The sequence below is a fragment of the Giraffa tippelskirchi genome, chromosome 11 (assembly GCF_054371585.1).
Source record: "Giraffa tippelskirchi isolate mGirTip1 chromosome 11, T2T-mGirTip1v1.2.pri, whole genome shotgun sequence".
Classification (NCBI taxonomy): Eukaryota; Metazoa; Chordata; class Mammalia; order Artiodactyla; family Giraffidae; genus Giraffa; species Giraffa tippelskirchi.
This window is the reverse complement of record NC_137285.1, coordinates 149,220,363-149,230,333: the sequence shown is the minus strand read 5'-3', so window position 1 is coordinate 149,230,333 and position 9,971 is coordinate 149,220,363. Positions and strand designations below refer to the sequence as shown.

General features: G+C 50.0%; 1 non-coding gene across 1 annotated transcript; it reads right to left on the bottom strand.

Moving 5' to 3' along the window:
- Positions 1–9,050: 9,050 nt before the first annotated feature.
- Positions 9,051–9,123, bottom strand: TRNAF-GAA (transfer RNA phenylalanine (anticodon GAA)). Its single transcript has one exon. It is a non-coding gene; the product is annotated as a tRNA-Phe (tRNA).
- Positions 9,124–9,971: the final 848 nt, after the last annotated feature.

Here is a 9,971-nt window from a genome sequence, read left to right as displayed (position 1 = left end):
CATCCTTTGCTTACAGAGGTGCTCCTCTTGGGTACATTTCACTTTCTCTTCCAAATCGTCCATTGTCTTTTCCAGCCTGGCTACCGATCTCTCAGCAAACTCAACCCCGGCCTCTGCCTCCTTGAATTTATAGGTAGGAATCTTTATCTCTTCCTCGTATTTGTCTCCTTTTCAACAGTACTTCTCTTCAGCAGCACTCAGACACTTCAGGTTCTGCTCCATCAGTCTGATGCGCTCATCCATCTCTCGGCAATGGCACTCTGCCAGCTCGGCTCGCTCCTCTGTGCGTGCCAAGTCCCCCACCATAATCCCCAGCTTCAGTTCAGTTCAGTCACTCAGTCGTGTTCGACTCCCTGCGACCCCATGGACTGCAGCATGCCAGGCCTCCCTGTCCATCACCAACTCCCGGAGCCCACCCAAACTCATGTCCATCTCGTCAGTGATGCCATCCAACCATCTCATCCTCTGTCGTCCCCTTCTCCTCCCGTCTTCAGTCTCTCCCAGCATCAGGGTCTTTTCCAAGGAGTCAGTTCTTCGCATCCCCAGCTTACAAGCCACCTCTTCCTACTTCCTGTCTGCCTCTTTTGCAGTGTGCTTAGCATCTTTGAGTTGGATTTCCCAGAGTTCCATTTCTTTCTTCATCTTCTAAGGCTCGGTTTTCATACCTTCATCCTCTCTCGGTCTCCTCCACAGCTCTCTTGGCTTCCTCCAGCTCTTGCAGGGCAGGGGCCAGGCGCTCTTGAGCTCAGCACAGCTCCTCTTCAACCAGCTGGATCCTAGGCTCAAAGAGGCCACCTCAGCCTCCCCTGCCCTGGGCCCACCTCTCTCCCTGCACGTCCCACTGGAGGCGCTCAGTGCTCTCGCCTGCATCACTGGCCGGCTGCCATGGAACCTGGATCTCCTGCTTCACCACCTCGATGGTGCTGATCCCGGCTGTGAGCCCCACCCAGCTCCCGCTTGGCACTGCAGCTGCCTCTCGGGATCTTCTTGGTTTTTGTCTCCCCTAGGACTTTTGGTCCTAAGAAGACTCTTGGAGAGGGCACAGGGAATCACCTGACCCAGTGATGTCCCTCCCAGTTACACCAGTTCGCAGTGATGTGTTGGGAGCAGAGGTTTATTCACCCTACCTTGTGTGGGAAATGCAAGACTCTCCCTTCCCTGAGGGATGGATACTGGCCTTGCCTTCCCGAGATCTGAGTTGGAGCCCAGTCTCTGTCATTTCATCAGTTGGGTGCTCCCACTAGCATGATTTTCTTCTCTGAGTCCACTTCCCTTGTCTGCTCCATGATGAAAGTGATACAAAGCTGTTCAGGTTCCAGCCACTGAAGAAAGATGCCCAGCACGTTTCCTGGCACAAAATAGGGTGCTCACTCAGCGGGATGGGCTCAGGGGCTGGCTCAGGTCTGCGTTTGCAGAGTTGGTGCGAATCCAAGCCTAGTGCCCCTTCTGCCGCCAGGGCTTCCCTCCCGTCTCTGTGCGCTTATGCTTGCATTTCTTTCATCCAGAAGTGTCACCGGTTTATCATAAGATAATTTGGGAGGGATGATTTGCTAGGGAGAAGACTGTTTTCAGAGTAAACAGTAAAGCTCTCCCCCAGCTCTGAGTGTATCTTCCTGTGACAAGGACAAGTCCTCACGCTGCTTTCCCACATTCTGGACTTGTGACTTAGGAACAAGTACCTCATGTCATAAATTCAAAAGAAGCTGGGTATTTACCATGTTGGGTGATAGCTCTTACATTTGATAGCAGTGGATACCAGAAAAGATAGACCTGCTTCACTGGAATGGTAGCTAAGCATTTGCCAGTGGGGATCAGATGCCAGCAGGAGGAAAGCAAGGAAAATTGTGAGGATGTTTTCTTACCAGCCTGGGCAGCACTGGCTGAGACTCGGGCATTAAAAGGGTCAATGAGTGCCCAGCACTCCCATCCCCCAATTGTCCCAAGACAACATAAGGAAGACACAGGCAGGACGGTCTTGAGTCAGATGCCATTGCCCTGTGGGACCTTGGACAAAAAGTGTGACTTCTTGTAAAACGGGAACAAATAGGACTTTTCTAGCTATTCACTCTTGAGTGAATGTGAAAGTTGCTCAGTTGTAGTCTGACTCTTTGCGACCCCATGGACTATACAGTCCCTGGAATTCTCCAGGCCAGAATACTGGAGTGGGTAGCCTTTCCCTTCTCCAGAAGATCTTCCCAACCCAGGGATGGAACCCAAGTCTCCCAAATTGCAGGCAGATTCTTTACCAGCTGAGCCACCAGGGAAGCCCAAGAATACTGGAGTGGGTAGCCTATCCCTTCTCCAGCCGATCTTCCCGACCCAGGAATCTAATCCGGGTCTTCTGCATTGCAGGAAGATTCTTTACCAATTGAGCTATCAGGGAAAAGTCCATTCACTTTTAAAAACCACAACAAATTATTCTTATGGAAAATGAAGAGTCAAGAGATTAGATAAATGAAAAAGCCTCCGTTGTCCAGTTCTACTTTCCACAGATAAGCACTGTGATCAGGTGGGTGTGTATCCTCTCAGCCACGTGCACCCAGGCACGCAGACATCTTTGCAAAAGTGCTGCTGGGCCATGTGTTGATTTTACTGTGGAGAAGGGGGTTCCCAGGGAAAATGGGGTCACACAGAGAGAGACTTGGCAGGGAACTGATCTAAGTCCCCAGGTCCCGACTTGCAGGCTGAATCCACTCCCCACCCTGCCTCTAGTCGTGGGCCGGGGGGATTCCAGCTTAGAGCATGGGGAGGACTCACAAGCGAGTACCCTGGCCCACGGGCAGGAGAAGCAGTCCAGATCCCTAACACCCTGCACGTGGCAGGGGAAGCCAGGAGAACTCACTGGCTGCAAGCGGGCCTCCTGAGGTTACTGGCTGAATATTGGCCCCTGTCTGTAGGGTCTTCTGGTCAAACCCAAGTTCTAGTGCGCGATGCTGTGACCCTAAGAATCAGAGGTTTTCGCTTTTATTTGCTGAGTATTTCTTCACGGCTACGCTTAGTCTTTGTTGCTTGTGCGGACTTTCTCTGGCTGCACTGAGCTGGTGCTGCCCTTCGTTTCGAGGGCTTCTCTTGTTGGGAACCACAGGCTGGAGGTTCTTGGGCTTCAGTGGCTGCTGCACACACGCTCGGCAGCTATGACTCACGGGCCCTAGAGGGCAGGCTCCGTAGTGTGGCACATGGGCTTAGTTACTCTGAAGCTTGTGGGATCGTCGGATCAGGGCTCAAATCTGTGTCCCCTGTATTGGCAGGAGTATTCTTACCCACTGAGTCAGCACATAAGTCCCGAGTTTGGAGCTCAGGAAGGGTTATTGCAAGATGCAAGGCCAGGAGAATGGGCAATTCACGCTGAAAAGACCCGCACTCCCCCAGAGTTTTCCAGGGTAGAGTTTCAAAGTCTAAATTTGGGGTGAGGACCTCAGAGTGCGTGAGTATCTTCTGATGGATTGGTGGTGGGGTAACAGGAACCTGGGGAATCTCCACCTTCTGGTTCCAACCAGCCTGGGTCTACATGCCTGCAACCTCGTGGTCTGCAGGTGGTCATCATCCTCCAGCAGGGTGGAGTTGGGGGGAGGAGGAGAGTGAGAGATGCGTATCAGACTGTTATCTACAGCCCTTCAGGAGGAGCTCAGAGTCCTGTGATTCTCTGCCTAATAACTGCTTGAGCCTGCTCTTTGGAACTTGGGGAAGGCCTAGAAGACTAAAATCTTTTTTTTTTTTTAATTTTTAAAAATCTTTCTAAAATTTGAAATTATTTATTTATTTTACTTTTGGCTGTGCTGGGTCTTTGCTGCTGCCTGCGGGCTTTTCCTAGTTGTGGGGAGCAGGGCCTGCTCGAGTCGCGGTGTTTGGACCTCTCATTGTGGTGCCTTCTCTGGTTGCAGAGCGCAGGTGTGAGGCGCTGGGTTTCGGTAGTAGTAGCACACAGGCTTGGCTGCCTCATGGCCTGCAGGATCTTCCTGGACCGGGGATCAAACCTGTGTCACCTGGATTGGCAGGTGGATTCCTGACCACTGGACCATGAAGAAAGTCCTTGTTTTCTTCTTCTTCTTCTTTTTTTAAATAAGAAACTGGGGACAGGTAGGGAGTTTTGTACCCAACAGAGCGCTTCAGGGTCCTGTTTAATTTCAGTCTCATTTCACTCCCTACGTGTCTCTAGATGCTTCGTTGAGAATGGAATAGAATGTATGGGGATGAATGCAAAGTGATCTCAAATGGCACCACTAAGAAAGAAGTTCCTTTCAATAGAATCACAGTATTATTAACTGTAGCATTACATATGTATATATTTTTTAAATAAGGACAAATGCCAAGTAATCACGCTGCTTGAAAAATATCATGCTGCTTGTCAAAGAGAAGGAAGCAATAAAGATAAAGAAGTAGTCAGGAGAGCTGAAGTTCAGCGGAGCAGGATTTGGGGCAGAGCACGCCGCTTAATCCCTGTGGCTCAGATGGTAAAGATTCTGCCTGCTACGCAGGAGACCCGAGTTCAACCCCTGGGTCGAGAAGAACCCCTGGAGAAGGAAACGACAATCTGCTCCAGTATTCTTGCCTGGATAATTCTGTGGACAGAGAGGCCTGGTGGGCCACAGCCCATGGGGTCGAAAAGAGTTGGACACGACTAAGTGACTAACAGTCCCCACTCGTTAGCCTGTGAAATTGCCCAGCCCATAAAAGCTAACCACAACATGCTTCTGGGGCTTCTCTGTGGCTCAGACGGTAAAGAATCTACCCACAATGCAGGAGATCTGGGTTCGATCCCTGGGTTGGGAAGATCCTGTGGAGAAGGGAATGGCAACCCACTCCAGTATTCTTGCCTGGAGAATCCCAGGGACGGGGGAGCCTGGTGGGCTGCCGTCTCTGGGGTCGCACAGAGTCGGACACGACTGAAGGGACTTAGCAGCAGCAGCAGCAGCAAGATGCACACACATGTCACATGCTTGAATCATCATTAAACCCCCACCCCCACCCCCGCACTCCCTGGACCGTGGAAAAATTGTCTTCCACGACACGAGTCCCTTGGTGCCAAACCGTTTGGGGACAGCTGTCTTCAGGGACAGCAAGGGACTTTTAGGAAAGGTGAACGGGCCCTTAGGAGACAGGTGGAAGATGTGATTGTTTGTGATGAAGTTCACCTGGGTCTGTCCGGTGTTAACCTGAGTTGAGTCCATCTTCCCTGGACGATGAACTCCTGGGGAGGGGGTTTATGATGATAAAGCCCCTTTGGGATTATCTGTCTTCAGGCAGATAAGGAAAACTCAAAGGAGTCTCTTCCAGCATTTGCTATTTTTCAAATGCATTTAGCTCAAAATAAGCAAAACGCCAAAGCCCCCTATTTGTGGGGACCTGCCCTGCTACACGCCAGCTTATAGCCTTGATTCCAATAAAGGCCTGTGAAAAATAGAGGCTCTTGTGTTCCACCAAACAGGAGCTTTTGACGATGAGTTCTGAGACTCTGTCTGTTGACCGTGTTCTGAGACCCATACCGCCTATGCTCCAAGAGCATACTCTTCATCATAACCCACCTCTGCATCCTCTCATTAGCATAATTGTACTGTTCCAGGAGGTTCTTCCCTAGACAAGGGGCCTAGTTACTCGTCACTGAAATTTTCCAAAATATTCCTCAGCTCCTCAAAGATAGCATCGCCAGTTTGTGCCCTACGGTCATGTCATTTCTCTGCCTTCCCTTGCTTCTGCTGCCAGCCTTAGGCTGTTGCACTGTGATCTCTGCTCAGTCTGAGTCAAGACCACCCCCACCTCCATCCCAGGACTTCCCTTGTGCCCCGGTGGATAAGACTCTGTTCTCCCAACACAGGGACCCCAGGTCCCATGCCTGGTCAGGGAACTAGACACCCCCAACCCCATGCCACAGCTAAGAGTTGGCATGCTGCAACTAGCTGGCTAGATCACATAAGGCCAGGAGTAGACAAATGAATAAATTTTTAGAAGGACCTTCCCCACTTCCCCATTGAAGGACACGCCTTAAACCAAACTTCCCATTCTCAATCAATCCTAACCTTGCCCTTCCTCCTCTGAGACGCTGCCAAATCTCTGCGGAGATGAATTTCTCCTTGTCTCATCAGGGGGTTGTTTTGATAATATTTGGGGAGCTGGCATTCCCTGGTCTCCAGGAGATTCGAGGGCGCAGTTTGATTGGAGAACTGCTGGAGAAAATCACGTCCAAATTGCTGAGCCTAAGGTACAAGGTCCCCAGGAGCTTGACTGTTGCCTCACTTACAACACAAACTCATTGCCCACTGACTCTTTTTAAGAAGCCATACACCGTCCCTCATTCTTTTGTGTCTTTAGATACCTTGTGTTTTTCTCCATGCTTTTCTCTCTGCTCATCCTTCTATATCTCAGCCTCTTTTCCACACCTGCTCTTGGAACCAGTCTCCAATGGTGACCCTTAATTAACCATCCCTCCCAGGATTCATGCGCCCTGTGAGGTCTTAACCCACAGTGAATCGGACTGGCACTGTGACTTGTTATAACTAATTCAGTGTGGGAGGCGTTCATCTGGGTCACCACTGGGCCTAAATGTAAGACCTAGAAACAAGGAAACGTGCCACCCTGAGAGCCCTGAGCCGTCCGGCTAGATTCCGGTAGAGGCCACACACAGCGGGAGAGACAGGGAAACTATTTGGACAGCTGCAGGGTTGCTCCGCCAGCATCCCGGCTTCGCTCAGCCTTTGCGTCATCTCTGTGGAGACTACGTAGGTGGGCTCCCAGCCAACGTGCCACGGATAGAAAAAGTGTCCAGGGACTTCCTGGGGGTCCAGTGGCTAAGACTCAGAGGGCAGGAGTTGGATTCTTGTTCAGGGAACAAGATCTCGCATGCCACAACTAAGACCTAGTACAACCAAATTAATTATTTTTTAAAAAAGCATTTAGCTCAACCCAGAATAGTTAGTAATACAGAATTGCTATTTTAAGCCAGCAGTTTTGGGAGTCATTTGTTACTCCGCAGCAGACCACCAAATATGCGTTTTTAAGACTTCCCTTGAGAGCCACTCCTTGGTGGAGCTTTTTCACATTATCTCCCTCAACTGCCTTCCCGCTGCCAGAGTGGGAAGCAGAAATCGCCTAGCGCCCTGCCGGAGTGGGAAGGAACATGTGAAGCTTCCAGAACGGAAATTTCCATCTTTTGCTGGCCTCCTCCTGAAGCGCCTTCCATAAATTCAACCTGTTTTATGGCCAGTGGGCCTTTCTAGGTGAGACAGCAGTTTAGGAAAGACTCTGCCACGGATCAGAAAAATTTATGATATACACTACTGCCAGGAGAGCGTGTCTTGCCTTACTAACCCTAATCATTTTTCTTTTATTACTTTCAACTGTTTGATTTTACTGTGATTAATGTGTCTCCTCGAATAGTTAAGAACACACGTGTGCATACGTGCTGAGTGCTTTAGTCGTGTCCGACTCTTTGAGACCCCGTGGACAGTAGCCCGCCAGGCTCCTCTGCCCGTGGGGTTCTCCAGGCAAGAATGCTGGAGTGGGTAACCATTCCCTTCTCCAGGGGGTCTTCTGACCCAGGGATCAAACCCAGGTCTTGTTGGTCTCCTGCTTTGGTAGGTGAGTTCTTTACGACTAGCGGCACCTGGGAAGCCCGAGAGCTTTTCTTTTAATCTCTATTTTGTTTTTCATTTTTTTGAAAGCACAGTGTGCTGTGTGAGATCTTAGTTCCCAGATCAGGGATGGAGCTATGCCCCCTGCAGTAGAATCGTGGAAAGTGAAAGTGTTAAGTCGCTCAGTCTTTGTGACCCCATGGACTGTATGGACTGTAGCCCCCTAGGCTCCTCTGTCCATGGGATTCTCCAGGCAAAAATGCTGGAGTGGGTTGCCATTTCCTTCTCCAGGAGATTTTCCTGACCCAAGGATTGAACTCGGGGTCTCCTGCATTGTAGGCAGATTCTTTACCCTGTGAACCACCAGGGAAGTCAAGAATTATGGAGTCTTAACCATTGGACTGACAGGGGAGTCCTATCCTGAGAGCTTTAAAAAAATATTTTTAAAATTTTACTATTAAAATCTTTTTGTATTGAAATATTTTTGGGCTTCCCTTGTGGCTCAGCTGGTAAAGAATCTTCCTACAATGCGGGAGACCTGGGTTCGACCCCTGGGTTGGGAAGATCCCCTGGAGAAGGAAATGGCAACCCACTCCAGTATTCTTGCCTGGAGAATCCCATGGATGCAGGAGCCTGGGGGGCTACAGTCCATAGGGTCGCAAGTTGGACACAACTTAGCAACTGAAGAGAGAGAGAAGAGAGATACATATATATGTATATACTTTTTAGATTCTTTCCCATTATAAACTTTTTGATGGACTCTTTGCAACCCCATGGACTACAGCATGTCAGGCTCCTCTCCAGGCAAGAATACTGGAGTGCATTTCCATTCCCTTCTCCAGGGGATCTTCCTGACCCAGGGATCGAACCCAGGTCTCCCACATGGCAGGCATATTCTTTACAGTCTGAGCCACCAGGGAAGCCCTATAGTTCCCTGGGCTATACAGTGGCTCCTTGTTGTTTATCTATTTTGTATGTTTGGCCACCTGATGCAAAGAACCAACTCACTGCAAAGACCCTGATGCCAGGAAAGATGGAGGGCAAGAAGGGGAGGGGGCCACAGAGGATGAGATGGTGGGATGGCACCATCGACTCAATGGACATGAGTTTGAGCAAACTCCAGGAGTTGGTGATGGACAGGGGGGGCTGGCGTGCTGCAGTTCATTGGGTTCCAAAGAGCTGGGCACAACTTAGCGACTGAACAACAGTGAACAACAACAAAGTGTGACTACATATTTACGCCTCTCTTCTCTCCACACTGAAGTGAGGGTGAAAGTGCAGTCGCTCAGTCGTGTCCGACTCTTGTGACCCCATGGACTGTAGCCCACCAGGGTCCTCGTCCATGGACTTCTCCAGGCAAGAATACTGCAGTGGGTTGCCATTTCCTTCTCCAGGGGATCTTCCTGACTCAGGGATCGAACCCAGGTCTCCCGCATTGCAGGCGGATTCTTTACCAGTTGAGCCCCAAGAGAAGCCCCAAACCACTGCTGAAACCCAGGATTGAACCAGAGACCTTTAGATCTTCAGTCTAACGCTCTCCGAACTGAGCTATTTCAGCTATTTTTTCTCCTTCTCTGCCTGTATTTCAAAGTCCTGACAACAAGATAAATGGCTTCCCCTCAGTTCAGTTCAGCTCAGTTCAGTCGCTCAGTCGTGTCTGACTCTTTGCGACCCCATGGACCGCAGCACGCCAGGCCTCCCTGTCCATCACCAACCCCCGGAGTTTACTCAAACCCATGTCCATCGAGTCGGTGATGATATCCAGCCATCTCATTCTCTGTCGTCCCCTTTTCCTCCCACCCTCAATCTTTCCCAGCATTAGGGTCTTTTGCAATGAGTCAGCTGTTCGCATCAGGTGGCCCAAGTATTGGAGCTTCAGCTTCAGCATCAGTCCTGCCAATGAACATCCAGGACTGATCTCCTTTAGGATGGACTAGTTGGATCTCCTTGCAGTTCACGGGACTCTCAAGAGTCTTCTCCAACACCACAGTTCAAAAGCATCAATTCTTTGGTGCTCAGCTTTCTTTATAATGCAACTCTCACATTCATACACGACTACTGGAAAAACCATGGCTTCGAGTAGACGGACCTTTGTTGGCAAAGTAATGTCTCTGCTTCCTAATATGCTGTCTACGTTGGCCATAACTTTTCTTCCTAGGAGCAAGCGTCTTTTAATTTCATGGCTGCAGTCACCATCTGCAGTGATTTTGGGGCCCCCCAAACTAGTCTGTCACTGTTTCCACTGTTTCCCCATCTATTTGCCATGAAGTGATGGGACTGGATGCCATGATCTTCGTTTTCTGAATGTTGGGTTTCCATGAACAGTATGAAATGGCTCCCCCTGGTGGTACTTTATTCTGAAAGCGGGGAATACCCAGCAGAAAGCAGTGCAGACAGCAAGCTACA